The sequence below is a fragment of the Papaver somniferum genome, chromosome 11 (genome assembly GCF_003573695.1).
Source record: "Papaver somniferum cultivar HN1 chromosome 11, ASM357369v1, whole genome shotgun sequence".
In the NCBI taxonomy this organism is placed as follows: Eukaryota; Viridiplantae; Streptophyta; class Magnoliopsida; order Ranunculales; family Papaveraceae; genus Papaver; species Papaver somniferum.
The window spans coordinates 42,543,819-42,570,105 of record NC_039368.1 but is presented as its reverse complement, the minus strand read 5'-3'; the positions used below and the strand labels follow the sequence as shown (position 1 = coordinate 42,570,105).

General features: G+C 36.7%; 1 pseudogene; it reads right to left on the bottom strand.

The window, feature by feature from the left end:
* Window positions 1–7,497: 7,497 nt before the first annotated feature.
* LOC113325473 lies at window positions 7,498–7,597 on the bottom strand (annotated as a pseudogene).
* Window positions 7,598–26,287: the final 18,690 nt, after the last annotated feature.

Genomic DNA, 26,287 nt, shown 5'->3' with positions numbered 1-26,287 from the left:
CCCTTAGTATTTCTTCGCCTTCAAATGATGAACGTCGTGAAAACTAAGCTCAACTACACAATCTATATCCTAGTCCGAGACATCTATAAATAGGCTAGAAATCAGGACTTATAGTTTTGATCACTAACATTGACAAACATGCTTGAGATAGCAACGCATGCGAGTTCGACCGAGTAATGCTCTAACAATATCCCCCTTTGTCAATTTTAATGACAAAACTATCAATACACATGGATTACAAAATGAATAAAAATTTGTAGTTTCTCATCCAAATGCTTGATCTCCTTGGCATCTTCAACACGACTCGAAAAATTCGTCACTTCCAAGTACTCCATGATTCTAAACGCATGCAACTCAGCATCATAATTGTTGAAGATTCGTAGCGATAAAAATGAGAACACAAATGCTCTCGATCATTGTTATACAGTGTCATAGTATTATTACACAACATAAAGTTCAATCGTATCACAACTTTGACAACAATACTATGGTGATATTTATCACTCCCCCTTAGCCAATACTTCATCTCAACATGAAAACAGAAATAGCGGGGGTGTAACAACACCACCCAATATTTCGCTTAACAATCTGTATGGACTAACTCTGATATACTTTCTAGAGAATCAACTAGACAGTCAGACTCAATCTAGATAAAAGTATCTCAAGGAGTTATTATCTCTTTCTTGATTTGATTTACTCTAGCTAATACAAATCAGCGAGTCTTATTACAAGGAATAACTTGGATGGAACCCAAGACCAATATCCAAGTGCCAATCAATGTAAATAAACAACCAAAAGGTCGGATATTCTAATTGATTGAACTTCAACGCACAACTTGTATTATTTCAATTATAAATATAAAAAATATAATGCGGAAATAGAAATAACACAGACACCAGAATTTTGTTAACGAGGAAACCGCAAATGCAGAAAAACCCCGGGACCTAGTCCATATTGAACACACACTGTATTAAGCCGCTACAGATACTAGCCTACTCCAATCTAACTTCGGACTGGACTGTAGTTGAACCCCAATCAATCTCCCACTGATCCAAGGTACAGTTGCACTCTCTACGCCTCTGATACTAGCAGGATACTGCACACTTGATTCCCTTAGCTGATCTCACCCACAACTAAGAGTTTCTACGACCCAAAGTCGAAGACTTGACAATAAACAAATCTGTCTCACACAAATAAGTCTATCAAAGGATCAATCTGTCTCCCACAGATAAACCCTAGAAGGTTTTGTTCCGTCTTTTGATAATAATCAAGGTGAACAGGAACCAATTGATAATCCAGTATTATATTCCCGAAGAACATCCTAGAGTTATCAATAACCTCACAACAATCTTAATCGTATGGTAGCGAAACAAGATGTTGCGGAATCACAAACAATGAGACGAAGATGTTTGTGATTACTTTTTATATCTTGCCTATCGAAGATATCAATATCAAGCCAATCAATCTGATTGTACTCGTATGATAGAAGATGCAAGATCAGATCACACAACTACGATAAAAGTAGTATCGGTATGGCTTCACAATCCCAATGAAGTCTTTAAGTCATTAACCTGGTTTTAGAAGAAGAAAACCAAAGGTTAAAGGAGAACCGACTCTATTATACAAATTAGTATCACACGTGAGGTGTGGGGATTAGTTTTGCACAGATACTAGAGTTCCCCTTATATAGTCTTTCAAATTAGGGTTTGCAATTAGGTTACCTTAGTAATAAAGAAATCAATATACACCGTTAGATGAATACCTGATTTAGATTCAAGCAAATATTTCTCAACCGTTAGATCAAAAACTTAGCTTGTTACACACACTTGACAATGCACGCTTCTAGGTTTGTTAACCGTACCCAAACGTATGCACTTGTTAGTTAAACAATAGTTAACCAAATGGTTAGCCATATTAGCATTCCATATGAACCACGTTCTTCTTCACCATAACTAGTTCAAATGATTTCAAATGAACTAGTTAGAGAGTTGTTCAATTGCAAGGAAATCTCATGTACTACACATGACACAATTGAAGCAAAGATGATTTGGTTCACTCGAATCGGTTCATGAACTTTTATAGCCACGATTTGCAAACTACATTCCTTAGTCTTTTTAAGTTTAAGTTCAGAAATCATCTTCAGATATATAACCTTCTCAAGTTCGCATACTAGGTTCGCGGACTTAAGTTACCGGGATGAGTTTACAAACTCCAGCAGAAATTCTAGTGTATGAGAACTTCGCCGGTTCGCGGACTGGGTTCGCATACTGATTTCGTGGAATTAGTTTCACGCAAGTAGTTTGTCAACTCCAAGAGAAATTCTCGGGTTTGAGAACTTCGGCAGTTCGCGGACTGAGTTCGCGGACTTGGATCACGCTATTCTTCTGGTTCTCTTGATCAGCAAAGTTCGCAAACTTTGGTTCAAGGAATAAGACTTGTACACAAATGTGTTTCCACAACAATGCTTATGTACACCATTGGCTATGTAATCTAAACTCTCATTTCAATCATTGAAACATTCTTAGAGGACGTTACATAGTTGTTACACCATTTCTCGTCAAAGCAATTTTCAAGATGATTGAAACATATCATGACTTTCGTCACATGGTAAAGATAAACTTGGTTAAAGCGAAAATCTTACCAACTCATATTTTGAGATATAGATAAGCGAGGTATACTCGGCTCGAAATACCAAATGTGTATAATCAAAGTCTATATATATAGCTTACGACTTCTTGTCTCAAAGAGTAGGATATAGAGTATATAGACTTTTGAGTGATAGATAAGTTCAAGTATTCACATACCTTTTTATCGAGAAGTTCCACCGGTTCCTTGAGTAGTTCTTCTACTTGTATGATGAATCGCCATGGAGTCCTTGAGCTCAACTACACTTTCTATCCTAGTCCGAGACTTAGCTATAATAGACTAGAAATCAAGACTTATAGTTTTGATCACTAACATTGACAAACATGCTTGAGATAGCAACACATGCGAGTTCGACCGAGCAATGCTCTAAAAATAACCCCCTTTGTCAATTTTAGTGACAAAATTATCGATACATATGGAATACAAAAAAGATAAAGAAACTTTAGTAGCTCCTATTCCACTTTTCTAATCTTCAACATTCCTCTAAATATTCGTCACTTCCAAGTACTCCAATGATCCCAAAGGTTGTAAGTTTAGCATCACCGTTGCTGAAGATCCGTATCTATAACAATGAGAAAACATAGTTCTCGATCATTGTTATACAGTGTCATAGTATTATTACACAACGTCAAAGTTCAATTTATCATAACTTAAACAATAATACTATGGTGATATGTATCACTCCCCCTTAGTCAATACTCCATCTCACATGGAAACCACTCCCCCTTACACAATGATCCGAAAACCATATGTATTTATAGTGTGAACTACATATTAATTCTTCCCCTTTTTGTCAATAAAATTGGCAAAGGTACAAGAACGGGATCATAATGAAATTTCCGAGAGAGACATTTCATGACGAAAATAAAAAAAATACATACCAACTAATTTAGATGCAATCATAAAGCCGAATCTAAATACATTCATCAAGGAATTTAAAGATACAAGATAACCCCTCTAAAATTCCACAGCCGCACACCCCTCAAGATATGACCATTAAGCACAAGTTCAAAAGAACTCTCCTCCATTAGATGTCATTCCCGAAAGAATAACAAGAGTGACCTTAATTTCAAAAGAAAAGAAGGATTTTGTTAGACACCAAAACCATAAGAATGATTTTTATATCCAAAAACTCAATCAAATTAATCACAAGTAAACCCACGATTAATTTAATCGGAATACACAATCAAATTAAACACAAAAAGTGATCAATTTAATTGATTATGCTCGACATAATTAAACTTACGGAACTACGACTAAGTTAACCATTCGAGAAGGATTAGCTTAATCGTCCATATACCCAACACAAGAAAAACTTATGGAGTATTGCAGGATACACATAAAATATGGATCAGGGATGATCAATAATGCGGAATATACAAGGATTTATTCTTTCTTCAATCACTATTTGCATAACGGCATTCAATAGACACAATCCTTGCAAACAAAAGATTTTAACCTATTTTCCATCAATAATTGACATAATAGGCTTAACTTTTGTACTTGTCAAAAGTCCATTCACTCTTTTATCAATACGTGAATATCGGCAACGAACGACTTTACTTTTGACAAAGTATGGGACAAACAAAGTTCACGGACGTAAACGCAGATCCCATAACATATTGCAATATATAAAATCATAAAGATTAATACTGCAAAAATCATCTTCCAAACAAATTTAGAATTTAAACCAATAAGTCTAAAAACATGAAGATGAAAACGTTGGACATAGCTATGTGTAATCACAATAATTTACATTCCAAACTCTAGTAATCCTTCTCCAAAACAAGAATAAATTCTCATAGGAAGTTTCCTAGGCATTGATAGACACATTTTTGTATCCGATTTGTCTCGATTCTATATATTGTTATGGCTCATTTTTGTACTTGTTATGGTGTTTTATTTATTTGTAGGTATTTTTGGCCAATAAACATTTTTGGAAAACATTGGCTCGAAAAGTTGGTAAAAGCACCCCGGAGGACACCTACTGTGCGGACTCTCAGATTGGATAAGGGGCACTCAGTTGATAAGGGGCACCTCACCGCTACTTGCACCCCATACCTGCTATTTACACCCCATGGCTAATGGAACCCTATTCTGGTTAGGGGGCTTCCCATCTTCATTACAGTTTTGGCGGGAAAACACGTCTTCCACCTGCGAACTTCTGCATAACTTCCTGGGTCGATTTTGACGACATTTTATCAGGTTTTATTTGTTGATATGGGTTGGTTGGGCCTGGTCTGGTCAAACAGGGATGGTATAGGATTTAGATACGCAGAAAAACAAGTTTCCATGCATATCTAGGCGAATCAGGCCATCAGGGAAAGTGAAAGTATATCGGGTTTATTTTGTTGGCTTGGTAAATTACGTGAAACTTGGGAGAGTGTATTAACGGCTGGTTATATTCTTCTATTTGGGAAAAGTTTGGATGAGAAAGGAAGTTGCGTGAAAGAAAATATGGGAGAAGAAAAAGTCTCGGATATGGTTCTGTTTTTGGAGTTTACGTGTAAAAAGGGAGAGAATATCCTGTTGTGGGATTTACTACCAGGTTTAGAAGTGTTTGGACCAATCAGACTCTTTTAGAGACGTACCAAAAGAAAAAGAAAAAAGAAAAATACCGAGGATTTTGCTGTAAGGAAAGAAAGAAAAAGGCGAAGATTTGGAGTTATTATCGGTCTGTTTGATATATAAGGAGTTGGTAGAAGCCTTTCACAGAAGTTTTAGAACACCACAGAGCTCCAGAGATCGAGTTGCAGGAAAATACCTTATTCTGCTGCTGCTGCTGAAGAGGAAGAACACGAAGAACATATTACACCCAATAGCAGTCGTTATATTACTACAGCAGATCACTATCGTTGTTTAACAGACTTAAAATCTTGTAACAGTGACGTTTGTAACACACTTACGACGTTGCAAATCTCTGTGTTATTACCTTCTCTTCTTTTTAATCATCTTTTGAGCCATAAACAATTATTTTGAGATCATGATTAATATGAGGAGCTAAACCCCATTGCTGAGGCAATAGAGGAAGCTATTTTTCCAACAAAAAGCGGTACAATCTATTTTATTTAATTTATTGCATTTATTATTATGATTATTTACCTTGAAATATTATTAAATATGATTTTTATTTGAGTGATTGTGATCTATTTTGATGGAGTATGCTTAGTTTATAGACTCTTGATGCTTCATACTTGGTATTTACAATTATTACTTTTGAAAATCTATTAGTTGCAATATTTTAGAATCAAATTAAACGAGAAAATTGCATGAATATAAATATTTGGACCAAATTACTTTGAACTTGGAAAATAGTGGAATCTTAGCCTCAGTGTTCTTTTAATATTGATACCAACTTTGTCAGTGTTTGTTATAATTATTAGTAATTTTTCTATTTAGTTTGAATTTAAGTCTAAAGTTATCCTTCACAAGTTCGAGAATCGAATCACTTTTTACCATTATCTACAAATCACATCAATTTTTTGCGTCGCTGCCGGGGACTGTATTAGGGTTTATTATTTTTGTAATTTTTCTTTTCTTTTTGGACTTTTGGACTTTGGGACATTATTTTTTTATTACCCTACGGAAGGGTACTTTAAATATAAATTGTTTGCAGAGAAGGAGGACAATTACGATATTGTGTCTGCACCTTGGGTTCGTACACTTGACATCGGAGTCAGTGGCCCGAGTCGACTACAACCGATTCATCCCCTGTATGGAACGGGAGGTAAGATTCTAAACACTCCCGAATCCCCTGTCAGCGAGTTACTGGACTCCTTCGTATGCATATATGTTGAGGACTGAATATGGACATTTATTTTTCTAGTAAAGGGAAAGGCCTGGCCATACAAGATAAGGGTTCGGATTTCATCACCGTTCTCTTCTTGACCGCTTTAGGAACACGTAATCTACGCGAACCTAAGCCTAAAATTTTGACTAGAACGATACCAATAGGGTAACGAGCTTAACAGGAAAGTCATTCAAAAAATATTGGTTACTCTTTTAAGCATACTTCGAAGTTCTTGACGGTTTCTGTAAGTTGAATGCGTGACTGTGCCGCCTTGTAATACCGGTGAGGCCTTGGGTATCAAAGCTCCACCGAGCTTCCCTCGCCTCTATTCAACTTAATTTAACTCAGATTGATTCCAGAGGGGTTTTCTTAAATTGTAACGAATTCCCGTTCGAAGGATTAGAAGCTGGTCTAGAAACAATCTAAGTGGAGCCATCATGCTTTTTGTTTGCTAGAAATCAATAGGTTTGATTTGGTTGAGTCGGCCTTGATCTGTGTTTGCTTACCCTTCCAATTTAGAAAATTCTATTGTATGCCTGAACGTAAAAGAGACGCACTAGGTAGATTTGTTAAAGATAAACCTAGTAGTTCTAAGCGTCTCGATTACATTAATCTAGAGAGTACGACTTTTGAAGAGTCTGTTTTTGAACGTCCTTTGACTGAGGAGAGAATCCATGTTGCTCCGATAGCGCCAGAAATGGCAACTTTGAAAGCTTTGTTGAATCCAACTAGGACTACTCGTCCCTCATGTATCAGGTTAGCTGAGACGGAAGCAACTTATGAACTTAAACCTGGGACCTTACAGCTGCTCCCAATCTTTTTAGGGAAAGAAAATGAAAACCCCTATTTCCATGTTAGGGACTTTGAGGAAATTTGTAGTACCCTCAGGATTAGAAACCTAGATGATGATGCTTTGAAACTTAGGTTATTCCCCTTTTCCCTGAAAGATAAAGCTAAATCGTGGCTATATAGTTTGGCTTCCGGGTCAATCGAAACGTATGAACAACTTACATCTGCCTTTTTGAACAAGTTTTTCCCTAGGCACAAAACATCGTCTATTAGGACGCAAATCTGCACGTTTTCTCAACAGGAGGGAGAAACTTTGTATAGGTATTTGGAAAGGTTCAATGATTTATTAGCCCAATGTCCTCATCATGGTTTAGAGAAGGTTAGGTTAGTTCAGATCCTTTATGAGGGTTTAGATTATCCCAACAACCACAGTAGAATCTATGTGTACTGGTGGATTTGAGAACCAAACAGTTGATGACGCGATGACATATTTGCATGAAGTCGCCGAAAAGACCCAACAATGGGAAAGTAGTAGGGGACCCCAGAAAACAATTCTTCTCGGCAGAGGAAACGTTAATAGGGTAGAAGGAGGCTATGAATCAGATGCCAAAATTGCTGCTATAGCGAAAAGGTTAGAAGCTTTAGAAGTGGGTAACACTAGTGGTAGGGAGCCTTTTTGGGAAGGCCAGAATAATGAAGAGCAAGCCAATGCTCTATATAATAACACTAGGTTTGATAATCGTCAGAAGTTTGACCCATATTCAGAAACCTATAATCCTGGTTGGGAAACCATCCGAACTTTTCATGGTCTAAGGGCCAGAGTCAGGGTCAGTCTAATAATTCTAATGCTCCCCCAGGTTTTGGCTACACTAGGAATACATCAGGCCCAGAAAATAAAACGACTAGCTTAGAGGAATCTATTAAGATGTTAGCAAAAACTCAGGAAATGTTAGCACAGAGCCATGTTAGTTTTCAACAGGAAACCAAGCAGAATTTTCAAACTAATGCTCAGAGCCTTGCTAAGTTAGAACTTCAAGTCGGCCAAATAGCTAAGACCTTAAGTGAGAGAGATAATGGTAGGTTCCCTAGTCAGACTAATCCCAATCCTAGAGGAGTTCATGAAGTAGGTACAAAACCATCGAATCAATTGAATGCTATTAGAACCCTTAGGAGTGGTAGAATAGTAGACAATCAGGTAACCATGCCCGATAGTGAACATACTGTAGTTCACCCCTCAGGACCACTAGCTAAGGAAACTGATAAAATTTCTGATGATGCCAACTCAGTTCCTGAGAGGTCTGATTCTTGCCTAGAGCCCCATTTCCTCAGCTATTAGTACCAACAAAGAAGGAATCGAACTTTAATGACATATTGGAGGTTTTTAAGCAAGTTACCATAAACCTTCCTTTATTAGATGCAATTAGGAAAATTCCTGCTTATGCCAAGTTCCTTAAGGATATGTGTACGCGAAAGCGAAAACTTAGCGTCCATAAGAAAGCCTTTTTAGCTAGTCACGTAAGTTCAATTATTCAAAACCTACAACTCCAAAGTACAAAGACCCAGGTTCCCCTACCATTGCTTGTACAATAGGTAACACCGGGTAGAAAAAGCTTTACTTGACTTAGGAGCCAGTGTGAACCTACTTCCGTACCATGTGTACTTACAGCTAGGACTTGGTGAAATGAAACCTACTCAGATAACACTGCAGTTAGCTGATAGGTCTGTTAAAATTCCTCGAGGTGTTATTGAGGATGTCCTTATTGAGGTCGACAAGTTTATCTATCCAGTGGATTTCGTGGTCCTAGATACTCAACCTGTCCCTGACCCAGAGAACCAGATACCTGTGATTTTAGGTCGCCCGTTTTTAGCTACGTCGAATGCGATCATTAACTGTCGAAATGGTGTGATGAATTTATCTTTTGGTAATATGACTATAGAGATGAACATTTTTAATGTCAGTAAGCTACCTTATGAGCTAGATGACACATGTGTTGAAGAGGTGAACATGATAGAAGCCTTAGTTCAGAAGTCATTACCAAACATTTTATTTGAAGACCCATTAGAAAGTTGTCTATCCCATTTTGGTTTAGATTTTGATGACGATAGCACTATTGAACAAGTGAATGCTCTATTAGATTCTACCCCTGTGTTAGACACTGATAGATGGAAAGCTAGGTTCGAACCGTTACCAGTTTCTGAGACTACCCTAATTCCTTCTTTAGAAGAGCCCCCAAAGTTGGACCTTAAACCACTACCCGATACTCTAAAGTATGTGTTTTTAGGCCCATCTGAGACTTTACCTGTGATTGTAGCTTCCGATTTGGATAGTGATCAGGAAAGTAGGCTAGTAAAGTACTTCAAGACAATAAGGAAGCTTTAGGGTGGACTATAGCAGACATTAAGGGTATAAGTCCTACTGTGTGTATGCATCAGATTCATTTAGAGGAAGACTCCAAACCTTCTAGGGAGATGCAACGTCGACTGAACCCTAACATGAAAGAGGTAGTTCGAAAAGAGGTGCTTAAGTTGTTAGATGCGGGTATTATTTACCCATTTCAGACAGTAAGTGGGTCAGCCCTGTTCAGGTTGTCCCCAAGAAATCAGGTATCACTATAGTCCAGAATGATAATAATGAATTAACTCCAACCCGAGTGACCACGGGATGGGTGTGTATTGAATATAGGAAATTGAACAAGGTCACAAGGAAGGATCACTTTCCCCTTCCTTTTCGACCAAATGCTAGAGCGATTAGCTGGACATAGTCACTATTGCTTCTTAGATGGCTACTCCGGTTATAATCAGATCGTTATTGCCCCAGAATACCAAGAGAAAACCACTTTTACCTGTCCCTTTGGTACCTTTGCGTATAGACGCATGCCTTTCGGGTTATGTAATTCCCCTGCGACTTTTCAGCGTTGTATGATGAGCATATTTTCTGATATGGTAGAAAGGTTCTTAGAGGTCTTTATGGATGATTTTTCAGTGTTTGGTTCATCTTTTGATGAGTGCTTGCATCATTTGACATTAGTGTTGACTAGGTGTAAGGAAAAGAATTTAGTGCTTAATTGGGAAAAATGCCATTTCATGGTTGAATCAGGAATTGTCTCAGGGCACATCGTTTCTTCAAAGGGTATAAAGGTAGACAAAGCCAAAATTGACCTTATTAAGACTCTACAGGTCCCAAAAACCGTAAAAGATATTAGGTAATTCTTAGGGCATGCAGGTTTTTACCGTCAATTCATTAAAGATTTTAGAGTGATTTCTAGACCTCTTTGCAATTTGCTTGCAAAAGATGTTAATTTTGTCTTTGATGATGCTTGCTTAAAGGCTTTTGATAGGCTTAAAACTTTACTCACTACTGCCCCGATAGTCCAGGCACCTAACTGGAACCTACCCTTTGAAATTATGTGTGATGCTTCAGATTATGCTATAGGCGTTGTGCTAGGTCAGCGAGAAAACAAATTACTCCATGTGATTTACTATGGTAGCAAAACTCTGAATGATGCCCAAATGAACTATACAACTGCTGAGAAGGAATTTTTATCCATCGTGTTTGCCTTGGATAAGTTTAGATCCTATTTATTAGATTCTAAGATCGTAATCTATATTGATCATGCTGCTTTGAAATACCTTTTTTCTAAGAAGGATACCAAACCTAGATTGATTAGATGGATCCTTTTGTTACAAGAATTTTGTCCAGATATTAGAGACAAAAAGGGTGCAGAGAATGTGGTAGCAGACCACTTGTCTAGGTTAGTTGTTAGTTCCCCTAATAATTCCCTTCCTATAAGGGATAGTTTTCCTGATGAACAATTGTTCTCTGTTTCCCAATCACCTTGGTATGCAAATATAGTGAATTATCTTGTTACTGGTCGAATGCCTCAACATTGTGGTAAGCAAGATCGTTCTAGGTTTTTAGCCGAGGTTAAGCATTTCTTTTGGGACGATCCTTATTTGTTTAAGTATTATCCGGACCAGATTATTAGGAGATGTGTATCTGAGAGTGACCAGTCTAGTATTATCTCCTTTTGTCATGAACATGCATGTGGGGGTCATTTTAGTGCTAAGAAGACTGCTGCTAAGATTTTGCAGTGTGGATTTTACTAGACTTCGTTGTTTAAAGATTCCCATAGTCATTGTGTTTCTTGTGAGCGTTTCCAGAAGTTAGGAACCATTTCCCGTAGAAATATGATGCCTTTGAACCCTATTTTAGTGATTGAGGTCTTTGATGTGTGGGGCATTGATTTTATGGGTCCATTTCCTATTTCGTTTGGTTATCTTTACATACTTGTCGCTGTAGACTATGTGTCTAAGTGGGTTGAGGCGGTTCCGTGTAAAACAAATGACCACAGGGTCATAGTCCAGTTTTTGAAAGAGAATATACTTACACGTTTTGGTACGCCGCGAGCTATAATTAGTGATGGAGGTTCACACTTTTGTAATAGACTGTTTTCTCTTTTAATGAAACAATATGGTATTACCCATAAAGTAGCAACCCCATATCACCCTCAGACTAGTGGTCAGGTAGAGGTTTCCAATAGGGAAATTAAACGTATTCTAGAGAAAACAGTTAATCCAAATAGGAAAGACTGGTCGTCGAGGCTTACTGATGCGTTATGGGCTTACTGTACTGCGTTTAAGACACTCATTGGAATGTCACCTTATCGTTTAGTATTTCTAAAGGAATGTCACCTGCCTGTTGAGTTAGAGCATCGAGCCTATTGGGATAAACTTTTCACTTGACAAGGCAGGAGCTCAAAGAAAGCTCCAGCTCAATGAATTGGACGAGATTCGCAGAGATGCATACGATAGTGCTAAGGAGTATAAGAACAAAATGAAACTTGTGCATGATAGGAATATTTTACGAAAGCCATTTTTTCCAGGTCAAAAAGTTCTTCTATATGACACTCGGTTGCATCTATTCCCCGGGAAGTTGCGCTCTCGATGGACCGGTCCTTTTGTGGTCCGTATTGATTTTCTTATGGCGCTGTTGAGATTGAGACACCAGATGGTAGTAGTTCTTCGAAGGTTAACGGTCAACGATTGAAGCCTTTTTTAGAGCCTTTTTCTACAGGTGATGTTGAGGAGGTCCCTCTGGAGAACCCTGTTTACCTTGATTGACCATCGAGGCGATTTTGTATGTTGTATATTATTTTTGTAGGTTTTTGGTTACACTTCACCCAGGTACTATCTTTCCGACTTCTCTCTTTACTATTTCCTCATGTTACTTATATTTTTGATATTGTTCTTTAATTAGAAATATTGAGGACAATGTTAGATTTAAGTTTGGGGGTGGGGTAGAACTTTTTGTTACCTTTACGTTGCAATAAATAAACTACAGAGCCTAGAAATTTATCCTTATTAAGGATGGCACTACCCAATCTAAGTGGATGGAAGCATTTTGGTTGTAGGAGTTGAGGGACCAATCTGATTAGATGGAAACATCTAAAGAGTCTATTCATAAAAGCACAGATCTCAGGTGTTAGAAATAACATGGTAGTTTCGCCATGTCTCATTGAGTCCTTTTCACTTCAATTTTTATTTTTTATTTTTAAAATATGTTTCTCTAAGTGATTAGGTGGGGCTCACGATTCAAGTTGTTACCATTGCTAGGGTGAAACAGAGTGATTGAGATAGCCAAAAAAAAAAAAATTGAGACCAGACCATAAGACCAACTGGAATAAATTCAATAAAGTCGACCACTGTAACCCTTGTATATGCCAGTTGTGTTGACCTAGAGTAGGATTATCGACCACTGGTACCCTTGTATATGCCAGTGTGTTGATATTAGTCAGTCCGGTATCTCAGTCCATTAGGATAGGTTCATTATGGCAGTGGCCTTCAGACAGATATGAGAAACACCGTTCACCTTAGTCAACATCAAAACCATCTATGTTTTTCTATATCCATCTTCTTAATCTATCCATGTGATTTGTTTGATTCTGAGTTTAGATGCGACTATCTCAGTAGAGCTCTGTCACTTTATGTGAATTTTAGTATGCTTGAGTGCGAACTCGTGTACAGCAAATGGAATTTCGCATCAGGGTACTTCCTCCTGTAGTCAATAAGTATGCCAACCAAGGAGATTCTTTAGTGCCTTCCAAGGTTCTGTGTAGATAGCTAGGGTCTGGAGTATAAAGGTTTTGTGGGTATACCTCTGGTAAGCCCTCCGGAGACAACACTCGGCCACTAGGGCCACTTAGGGGTTTAAAGGCTTATTGCATACGCTAAATGCATATGACGATGCCTGCGACAGTGAGTTAGGATTTTATATCTATTTTATTTTTGCTCGAGGACTAGCAAATAATAAGTTTGGGGGTATTTGATAGACACATTTTTGTGTCCGATTTGTATCGATTCTATATATTGTTAGGGCTCATTTTTGTACTTATTATGGTGTTTTATTTATTTGTAGGTATTTTTGTCCAATAAACATTTTTGGAAAAAATTGGCTCGAAAAGTTGGTAAAAGCACCCCGGGGGACACCTACTGTGCGGACTCTCAGTTTGGATAAGGGGCACTCAGTTGATAAGGGGAACCTCAACGCTACTTGCACCCCATACCTGCTATTTACACCCCATGGCTAATGGCACCCTATTCTGGTTAGGGGGCTTCCCATCTTCATCACAGTTTGGGCGGGAAAACACGTCTTCCACCTGCGAACTTCTGCATAAATTCCTGGGTCGATTTTGACGACATTTTATCAAGTTTTGTTTGTTGATATGGGTTGGTTGGGCCTGGTCTGGTCAAACAGGGATGGTATAGGATTTAGATACACAGAAAAACAAGTTTTCATGCATATGTAGGCGAATCATGCCATCGGGGAAAGTGAAAGTATATCGAGTTTATTTTGTTGGCTTGGTAAGTTACGTGAAACTTGGGAGAGTGTATTAACGGCTTGGATTATATTCTGCTATTTGGGAAGAGTTTGGATGAGAAAGGAAGTTGCGTGAAAGAAAACAGGGGAGATGAAAAAGTCTCGGATATGGTTCTGTTTTTGGAGTTTACGTGTAAAAAGGGAGAGAATATCCTGTTGTGGGATTTACTACCAGGTTTAGAAGTGTTTGGACCAATCAGACTCTTTTAGAGACGTACCAAAAGAAAAAGAAAAAAGAAAAATACTGAGGATTTTGCTATAAGGAAAGAAAGAAAAAGGCGAAGATTTGGAGTTATTATCGGTCTGTTTGATATATAAGAGTTGGTAGAAGCCTTTCACAGAAGTTTTAGAACACCACAGAGATCCAGAGATCGAGTTGCAGGAAAATACCTTATTCTGCTGCTGTTGCTGAAGAGGAAGAACACGAAGAACATATTACACCCAATAGCAGTCGTTATATTACTACAGCAGATTACTATCGTTGTTTAACAGTCTTAAAATCCTGTAACGGTGACGTTTGTAATACACTTACGGCGTTGCAAATCTCTGTGTTATTACCTTCTCTTCTTTTTAATCATCTTTTGAGCCATAAACAATTATTTTGAGATCATGATTAATATGAGGAGCTAAACCCCATTGCTGAGGCAATAGAGGAAGCTATTTTTCCAACAAAAAGCGGTGCAATCTATTTTATTTAATTTATTGCATTTATTATTATGATTATTTACCTTGAAATATTATTAAATATGATTTTTATTTGAGTGATTGTGATCTATTTTGATGGAGTATGCTTAGTTTATAGACTCTTGATGCTTCATACTTGGTATTTACAATTATTACTTTTGAAAATCTATTAGTTGCAATATTTTAGAATCAAATTAAACGAGAAAATTGCATGAATATAAATATTTGGACTAAATCACTTTGAACTTGGAAAATAGTGGAATCTTAGCCTCAGTGTTCTTTTAATATTGATACCAACTTTGTCAGTGTTTGTTATAATTATTAGTGAGTTTTCTATTTAGTTTTGAATTTAAGTCTAAAGTTATCCTTCACAAGTTCGAGAATCGAATCACTTTTTACCACTATCTACAAATCACATCAGGCATCAAGACAAACTCGTAATGCACATATAAGATGATTTGTCCTTAGAGAGTAGAATCAATCATTTTCGCCCGGATTTATACCAAGAATAGCTACCAAAGGCGTATAAAAATATTTTCAAAGAAGAACATACAAAGTCATTAACAACCATGCACCATAGTTCACATAAAATGATTGTGAACATTCAAGAATTCCATAGTAATGCGTACTACTGCTCATTATTGAACTTCCTTCTTTGTGATTCACTAAAAACATTCTTTTAAAAGCTACAAATGATCTTAGAAGAGTAGTACTCCAAGAATCCAAGTGCCCAAGTTCAAGAGAAGTGGAACAAGTGCAACGAAACGGAGCAAAATACTCAAAAATAAGAGACGGGACAAATACCAATCTTAACTCATCCAAATTCAGGGTTTCTCATCTACATTTTGAGTAGAATTCAAAGAGGAAGAGAGTTCAAAAAGAATGAGGTCAATCCGAGTTCGGACGAAGAAGTTACGGCCAAAACAAGTTTACCGAATATCGACCTCAAGTATGCATACGGGTTTGCAAACGAATTTTCGTATCCTGCAGCAGTATGCAGACGGGGTTTGTGAACTTAAACCCATGGATTTTGGTTTTAAATGATGTTATGCATACTTGGTATGTGTACCATGAAGTCCAAACATCCCGAACTAATGTTTTCAAACCTAAACATTTAAGAACCTTAAACACATATCAAGTTAGGTAGAAAAGAACGATAAGAAAGGTACGTGAATCATTATAAGTTCTCTAAGCAAATAAAACCACAAATCTTGCTCAAGTTTATAGACATACCTTTTTATATGAATCCAATGAAATTCTACAACCTTGCTGAACATAATATGTGCGCCCCAATTTTGTGCTTCCCTCACCGAATACATAGCAGGGAATTCCTTGGTGAGGATGCGCTTACAACACAATCAAGTTGTGTTGGGATGAACAGTGTCTTGTTCACCACAATTGACCTTTGGATTATCATAAAAGGGATTGCTTTTAGAGCCTTTCACATCCAATTTCATTTTCCCAAAAAACTTGTTAAGTTCCAACATCATGGATACTGCCTTCTCCATAGTCATGGAATTTTCTGGAAATCATTCATTTTCACACTCAAAGCATCATTAGATTTCTTTGGTACCCACTTCTGAGTGCGTTTAGGAACAACCGGAACCTTCTTCCCATTACTCTCTTCAAGATTTCTCGGAAGAGAATTGGATTGACTATTCTTTTGCAAGTTAGTCTTTCTCCAATTGGGAGCATCGGATCTTGTCTCCGTCTTTACGAAGTTATCCTTTTGATAACCATTACGATTTTGAAAAGGCTTCGTATAACGTTGATAGGAAAATCTAGTTTTATCACAGCAACGATTCCTTTGCCTAAAGGTTGGAAAGTTACAACCTGTAATGTTAAGGGGGTTATCCTTAGCATATGATCTTGGTTTCACAACTTCTTGTGATGCCCGAACAAGAACATCATGAAGTTTCTTATTCCTTATACGAAAACGTCATCTCCTTTCTAGGTGACCTTTATTTCCGCAATAGTGGCAAACATAAGGAATGTTCTTACCTCGATCCGTATGTGCTGACTTTGGAGGTTGATATTCTTTGCTCTTTCGAACCTTACTTGTCGGTGAAGGTATTTCAATTTTTCCATCAGTGGAAACCTTTTGTTGAGAAGAATCACTATCCTTGACAAATTTTACCTCTTTTCTAATACTTGGAGCATCTATTCCTTTATATCCCAATCCTCGTGTATCACGATGATTTTTACTTGCTCCTAGCATAGTGGTTAATTTGCTTGAACTAGTATTGAACTTTTTCAAGTCATCTTCCAACATCTTGATTTTATCAAGAGCAGCAGCTAAATCAGCCTCAAGGCGTTTTTCTCGAGCGAGACAAGCACTTTCTCTGTCATCAAAACTAACTTGTTAAGAGTTAAACCTTGCTTCGAATTATGCAAGTTTCTCTTCCAATAAAAAGTACTTTTGATAAATATTATCACATTCAAGTAACTTCATACGTAGGTTTTCCTCAGAATCCTTGAGGATCGATTCGAGAAATAAACACCTGCGTAACATCTTCTCAATTTCTTGTTTTCTCGACAGAGAGGAGTCAGAAGAGGTGAGACATTAGAAGTTATAATCTTCTTCATCTTCCACGAATCAAAAAACTTAACATACTCTAAGACTTCCTCATCAACATCTCTATCAATATCTGAATCACCTTCATCAGAAAGTTCATCCAACTGTTCTTCTAGGAGAGTTTCCCAAACAATAGTTTTTACATCAAGAAAATGTTTAGATATTGACTTAGATGTGATAGTTCTCTCAGGTGAATCCAAGCTTTTAGAATCATCTAGTAATTTCTGAACTGGTACGTTATTAGAGATAGACTCGTCCATAATCAGGTAACTACAAACACAGACTTATAAGGTCTTTAACGTGTTTGCCTGCTCTGACACCAATGGAAAAAGCGTGGGTCTAACAACACCACCCAATATTTCGCTTAACAATCGGTATGGACTAACTCCGATATACTTCCTAGAGAATCAACTAGACAGTCAGACTCAATCTAGATAAAGTATATCAAGGAGTTATTATCTCCCTCTTGATTTCATTTACTCGAGCTAATAGAAATCAGCAAGTCTTTAATCAAATATAAGGAATAACTTGGATGGTACCAAAGACCAATATCCAAGTGTCAATCAATGTAAATCAACAACCAAAAGGTCGGATATTCTAATTGATTGAACTTCAACGCACAACAGGTATAATTTAAATTATAAAGATAAACAATATAATGCGGAAATAGAAATAACACAGACGCCAGAATTTTGTTAAAGAGGAAACCGCAAATGCAGGAAAACCCCGGGACCTAGTCCAGATTGAACACACGCTGTATTAAGCCGCTAAAGACACTAGCCTACTCCAAGCTAACTTCAGACTGGACTGTAGTTGAACCCCAATCAGTCTCCCACTGATCCAAGGTACAGTTGTACTCTCTATGCCTCTGATCCTAGCAGGATACTGCGCACTTGATTCCCTTAGCTGATCTCACCCACAACTAAGAGTTGCTACGACCCAAAGTCGAAGACTTGACAATAAACAAATCTGTCTCACACAGACAAGTCTATCAAAGGATCAATTTGTCTCCCATAGATAAACCCTAAAAAGTTTTGTTCCGTCTTTTGATAATAATCAAGGTGAACAGGAACCAATTGATAATCCGATCTTATATTCCCGAAGAACAGCCTAGAGTTATCAATCACCTCACAACAATATTAATCGTATGGTAGCGAAACAAGATGTTGCGGAATCACAAACAAGAAGACGAAGATGTTTGTGATTACTTTTTATATCTTGCCTACCGGAGATATCAATATCAATCCAATCAATCTGATTGTACTCGTACAATAGAAGATACAAGATCAGATCACACAACTACGATAAAAGTAGTACCGGTCTGGCTTCACAATCCCAATGAAGTCTTTAAGTCGTTAACCTAGTTTTAGAAGAAGAAAACCAAAGGCTAGAGGAGAACCAACTCTAATATGCAAACTAGTATCACACGTGAGGTGTGGGGATTAGTTTTGCACAAATACTAGAGTCCCCCTTATATAGTCTTTCAAATCAGGGTTTGCAATTAGGTTACCTTGGTAACAAAGCAATCAATATCCACCGTTAGATGAAAACCTGATTTAGATTCAAGCTAATATTTCTCAACTGTTAGATCGAAAACTTAGCTTGTTACACACACTTGACAATGCACGCTTCTAGGTTTGTTAATTGTACCCAAACGTATGCACTTGTTGGTTCAACAATATTTAACCAAATGGTTAGCCATACTAGCATTCCATATCAACCACGTTCTTCTTCACCATAACTAGTTCAAATGATTTCAAATGAACTAGTTAGAGAGTTGTTCAATTGCAAGGAAATCTCATGTACTACACAAGACACAATTGAAGCAAAGATGATTTGATTCACTCGAATCCGTTCATGCACTTTTATAGCCACGGTTTGCAAACTGCATTCCTTAGTCATTTTAAGTTTAAGTTAAGAAATCATCTTCAGATATATAACCTTCTCAAGTTTGGAGACTAGGCTCGCGGACTTAAGTTATCGGGTAGAGTTTACAAACTCCAGCAGAAATTCTCGGGTATGAGAACTTCGCCAGTTCACGGACTGGGTTTGCCGACTGAGTTCGCGGACTTAGTTTCACGCTAATAGTTTATCAACTCCAGCAGAAATTCTCGGGTTTGAGAATTTCGGCAGTTCGCGGACTTGTCTCACGCTATTCTTCTGGTTCTCTTGATCAAAAAAGTTCGAAAACTTTGTTTCAAGGAATAAGACTTATACATAAATGTGTTTCCACAACAATGCTTATGTCCACCATTGGTTATGTAATCTAAACTCTCATTTCAATCATTGAAACATTCTTAGAGGACGTTATATAGTTGTTACACCATTTCTCGTCAAAGCAATTTTCAAGATGATTGAAACATATCATGACTTTCGTCACATGGTAAAGATAAACTTGGTTAAAGCGAAAAGCTTACCAACTCATATTTCGAGATATAGATAGGCGAGGTATACTCGGCTCGAAATACCAAATGTGTATAATCAAAGTCTATATATATAGCATACGACTTCTTGTCTCAAAGAGTAGGAGATAGAGTAGATAGAATTTTGAGTGATAGATAAGTTCAAGTCTTCACATACCTTTTTTCGAGAAGTTCCACACGGTTCCTTGAGTATTTCTTCTACTTGTATGATGAATCTCCATGAAGTCCTTGAGCTCAACTACACTTTCTATCCTAGTCCGAGTCTTAGCTATAATAGACTAGAAATCAAGACTTATAGTTTTGATTACTAACATTGACAAACATGTTTGAGATAGCAACGCATACGAGTTCGACCGAGCAATGCTCTAACAATAACCACTCCCTCTTACACAACGATCCGTAAACCATATGTATTTGTAGTATGAAACTAAACATTAATTCTCCCACTTTTTGTCAATATAAATTGACAAAGGTACGCAAACTAGTGGGATCCTCATGAAATTTTCACAGAGATACTTCATGACCAAAATAGAATACCAGACCAACTTATTTAGATGCAATCATAAAGCCGAAACTAAATGCATTCATTAAGGAGTTTATAAAGATACAAGATAACCCCTATAATATTCCACAGCCGCACTCCCCACAAAGATTTGGCAATTAAGCACAAGTTCAATTAAGAATTGTGACGGCCCGGAAAATTTTCCCATTCCGATCGGCAGTGGAGTTCGGTCAACCTGCAATTTCCAAATTCTCCGAGCTGCTATTTGAGATGAAAACAGTTTGTAAACAAGAGTAAAGTTATGGTTTAATAAAGTACATGAAAGTTTTGTTCTTTTTATCAAAGCAGTTGTTCAAATACTCTTTTTATAAACAACAACATCAAGAAAAGAGAATAATACTTTTTACAAATCACAATAGGAAGTAAAGATAGTATCAGGTTTCACAAACTAAAACAACAGAAAAATACAATATCCTTTTTCACAAACCAACCCAAATCAAAGGATGTTAATTAAGCTTCAAATTCCAAGTTTTGTGATGAAATTTATTTTCTTTTGTTTGTTGTATAAAAAATGATAAATCAAGAGTGGAGAAAGTAATGGTTCTATAATCAAACTCAAGAGAAACGTTTACTAAAGAAGAAAAAATATCTAAATTTCCCCTCTTTTAATTTTAACTCAGCACATACTCAAGGCAGGTGTCTCTTTGCGGCAATTCGAGTATAAAAACTCTATTAGCGTCCATACACGCTACGGGCAGGCTCACACAAAGAAAAATATAGTTTCTCAGGAAAAACACAACTAGGTTTTACGCTCCACATTACGCTAATCCTAGTCTTCCAATCCAAATGGATTGGGCTCGCACCCTAATACTTTATGAAAAAGAACACGAGTATTACAAGAACTCTCTCCCATAAAATGTCATTCCTCAAAGAACAACAAAGGCGACCTTGCTTTTACAAGAAAATAAGGATTTCTTTGGATGTAACCAAATCACATGAAAACATGAATTTGTATCCAAAAATCTTAATTGAATCAACCACAAAAATGATCAATGCTCGACATAACAGAACTTACGGAGCAACACAGTATGTGCACAAAAATGTGGATCGGAGATCGACCAATACTGCGGAATACACAAGGATTCATTTTATTTTCCATTACTATTTGTACAATGACATATAATAGACATAATCCTTGTAAACAAAAGTTTTATCCTTTCTTCCAATAAAAAAATGACATAAAAGGCTTTAACTTTTGTTTGTCAAAAGTTCATTCTATCTTTTATCAACACTTCATACCAACATAATAGAGATAACTTTTGAACAAGTATGGGACATGTTAGAGCATAGATCGGTTGAACCCACCAAGCGTTGGTATTTCAAGTTTGGTTGTCATATTTTAGTGAATCAAAACTCATTTTAAGAGTCACTTGATTATGTACTAGAGTCAACTTCGTATAGGTTAGCTTGAAAGTATTAGGTTATGAGACATTACAAGTATTGCAAAGACTTGAAGAAGTAAAAATCTACAACGACAACATCATCCTTCCACTTGAGGTTAGTGAAATTTGACTTGAACTGTTTCATGCCCTACCGTATCTTAAAAGTCGTGCATATTAAAAACGAAATTGCGAAGCATGAACACTCTAGATAGACATAGTATTAAGGAATACAATATGAAGTTTATTGCTTAACCATTGAACTTTGTAGATAAGACATCGACATAATCGTTTAAATGCTATCGTGATTATATATGGGTATGAGGTGAGGATTTCATCCTAGGAAACAATGTTTTCACATGTGTTTTAAGGAAGTAAGTTCATAAACTTGTTTATGAATCGAAAAGGAAATCGCCATGCGTTATTGGGATTGTTATTCATTGCATATCTTGTGAACATCCAATATGTGTGATTTAGTATAACCGCTCACGACTTGTTTGTGTTCTTGGTAAAACTATTCACAAAGGCCTGACTTATGTATTTGTATGACTTTTATTAACGAAACTGATCTTAAGTAATCACTTGAGATGGTAAGATCGAGTTTGTGATTTGTTGAACCGAATCTGGGTAAAGGGAAACCGATCCTATGAAGAGGTGCAACACATCACAAAGGGGAAATGATCCTTGTATGAGGTGAAGCAAGTTTGTAGCATAAAGGGGAACCGATCCTATGGACATGTGCAACACGTTTTTAGGCAAAGGGGAACCGATCCTATGGACATGTGCAACACATATAAGTTAGATACCATATATATGTGTGGAACCGATCCTAGTACCTAGTCAACCAAATTTTGGAAAGCTAGTGCAACTATGCACGGTACTCACATGGAGGTAGAACCGAAACTTGTTTTGGTAGAACCATTAAACCCATGATTTTTGATTGAGTGTTCTTGATCAATCACATAGTTCTTGAAAGTCAGATAAACCAATTCTAAACTTGTTTCGAAGTGTGGCAAACGGTTTCAAGGTTGTAAGTATGAAAAAGGACTGACAAAGTAAGGATGTTGGCATACTTTGAACACGTACAATAATGTTTATCTTTTATTGTTCAAAGTTATTCCTTAATAGCTATAGGAAGAAAATCCCAGGATCGAAATATAAATAAGTTAAGAATATTTTAATTAAGGTTGTTAATTTTATTTTAGGAAAATGAGAATTAGTAATGTGCATTTACTAGTTGAGATTTCCAAAGATATTTTCGGTCATTATTTTGGACAGAGCATTTCTAGAAATTATGGAAACCGAATTTGGAATATATTGAATATCTTTGAGAATATTTTATGTTTTGGAAATTCCTTGGTGTCCAAACTTCCTTGTCTATAAATACTTGAAGTTTGCATTTCTAGCAAACTAATCCTTCGTGACAGCAAACTTCCTCGGTTGTGTTGTTACTGGTGTAGCCGCCTATTCGGAGAGGAGAGTAACCTAATTAGGCGAAATCTCTTACGACCGCTCAGTTTAAAGTCTTCTTTGGGATTGAGAATCTCTACGAGTACCGTTGGTGGGAAACTAGATAATTGCGGTTTATCTTGAGTTTTCGATTGATTTGGTTGACTAACGATGGTTGAACATTGCACCTAGTTTGTTTATGCTCGAGAATCTTCTCTTCTGATATAAGATTCACTCAAACTAGATCGAAGTTTCGACATGGATCTTTAGACTGTTGTTAGTGCTAAAGATGATCTTGTGATAATCCATTGTTAACAGACTCCGTTTTGTGCGTGATTGATCACAAGAGATTCAAGTTGTTGTGTGCAGTTCTTTATTGAAGATCTAAGAAGATTTGAAGACAAAGAAGATATTAATGATTTCTGATTTGGGGTTCATAATCTTTGGTGTGCACAATACTTGTTTCGGTATAAGAGGATCCAACTATAATCGGTTTATCCTTGTGGTAGATTGGATTGATTAGTTGTGTAGATCGGATTCAATACAATTCTTTGTGAATAAAAGTATTGATTGCAAAATCTTAACAATTACTTCGATGATTGAACATAGGATAGATCCAAGAACCTGACGAAGGAGTTTGTGTTAAGATAAACAGAAGAGACTTTGTCCGACTCACATCACTTGGTTGAATAGAGTTGATACCAAACAAATTTGTTGTTCCTTTGATGTTAGGAATACGAACCAAATAAATTATTCCAAGTATGTGACTTATTCATAAGTTGGAGGTGTGGGAATACAGACGGAACTAGGTGAAGTATAGGTTTAGTTGCTTCGTCTCAACTATACGAAGTTGGTTTAATTTTGTGTAGCGGCTTAATCCTGAGAGTATTCAATTCTGGACAAGGTCCCGAGGTTTTTCTGCATTTTCGGTTTCCTCGTTAACAAAATCTTGCTGTGTCATTTACTTTATATTTCCGCATTATAATTGTTTTATTATAATTAAAATAAGTTACACAAACGTTAATTCCTATTTACTTGATAAGCAATCCTATTGTGTTTGGTCAAGTCCGAACCTTTTTATCAAGTAAACATACTTCGTTGTTGTATTGTCTCGATCTCGTATCCATAGACGATCACATGAAGTGTGAACCAATTAGTTGCATTTTCTCGACTCAGTTCATAGACAATCACTTTCGGAAAAAAAACTTATAGGTAGGAAAAGTTTTAGCTTGAGGTATATTTGGGTACCCTCGCCTTTTCAGGACAGTCACAGGTTCACGGACGTAAACAACATATCCCATAACAATTTGCAATATATAAAATCAAAAAGATTAAAATTGCAAAAAATCATATTCCAAAAAACTTAGAATTTAAATAAATAAATCTAAAAACATGAAGATGAAAATGTTGGGCATAGCTATGTGTACTCACAATAATGGCTATTCCAAACCCTAGTTATTCTTATAAAAACACAAGAAATAAATTCTCACAAGAATATTTACTAGACAAAATAAAAAACAACTCAGACGAGATCAGCAACCATGGAACAGACAAGGGCGAGTTCATCAGTTGCTTTCTTTAGCTCTTCCTTCAAAAACACTAGGTTCTTTGATGCAATCTCAAGATGTTCACGCACGACCTCAAAATCTTGAAGAACATTTCCAATCAATTGAATATACATCTGTATTGGAAGATCTTTTTCATGATAAATTGCTTTAAATCAAATAACAGGGATGGGATCATCATCAAGTTCAAAGGTTATATCACCAAAGTTGTTTTCCTTTTTGCTTCCTTCCATTGTGCACTTGCTCAATCAAACCCAGAAGATCTCATGGCATTACCGTACCAGTATATATATATTTATATCAAAAACGTGATTCATATTTAAAGGAAAAATAATTCCACAAGAGAAACCTAGGGTTTCTTGTATACGTTTGGTAACGGACCGTGTGCACGGATTAATAGTTAAGACCCAAGGCGAGGCAGTTTAACCGACGGAGCAAACAAGTTTTGAGTTCATGACATGAATATTTGATACAAAGTGAATCGACTGTCATTCTAGGAAGAAAAACTAGTGTATATTAAGAAGGCATTAGATAAACAATTTAAAACAAAATTGTTCTTAGCAAATTACAGGAAAAGATCAATGTCATCACAATACAACACAGACCATTTGTCAAGAAGAAAGTATCTTCATTGAGGGTTATGTGTATCTTCTCATTGGTCCATAGAGAGGATACACATAAGGAAATAGTCAAGTTGTATGTTGATGAACATGAAGTTCATCAGTGGTATTGACACGCTCATTTGCAATCCCTTGACCTATAACTGAATTCTTCTGCACATTTTCAAAAGAAATATCAGGAGAAAGACAAGAGTTACCTGAATCAGCTGCTTTCCTCGTCTTCTTGATCTTGCGCTTGAGACCGTTGATACTGGTCTTGAGTTCCGAAACACGATTATTGATGTGGATGTAATCAGGAACACCTATTTTAGAAGCAAGATCATCTTTGAGGGAAAGAAAGGGTTTTGAAGTCTTTTTCTTTATTCGATATATTTTTCTCCTTACAGGTCTTTCCGAATTATCACTCATCCATAAAACATTGTTCCTTTTACCATTGTAAGTGGAAAGGATTTTATGTTCATAATCAGGGAATGGCCCATTGGAGCGCGTTTCTTGATTGTGGAATGAATTTATAACTGAACACTAAGGAACAGGTTTGATAACTTCTTTAGACATCCCCATGAGAATGTTGTGAAGTTTTTTATTCCTTAGACGAGTATGACATCTACTTTCAATGTGACCTTTCTTTCCGCAATAGAAGCAGTTGACAGGAAGGTTTTTATCCATTCTCAACCGAGTCGTCCTTGTAGGATGACGTACATTATTTACAGATACATCTGCAGCTGTATATTGAAGGAGGTCTCTTTCTTTAACAAAATCCACCTTGTGATTACTTGGAGTCTTTATACCTTTATAGCCCAGACCACGTGTATCACAATGTTCTTTACATGCTCCAAGCATAGAAGATAGTTTTGTAGATCTAGAATTGATTTTTTTTCAAATTCTCTTCTAAAGTTTTGACCTTTTCAAGAGCAGCGCTAAGATCAAT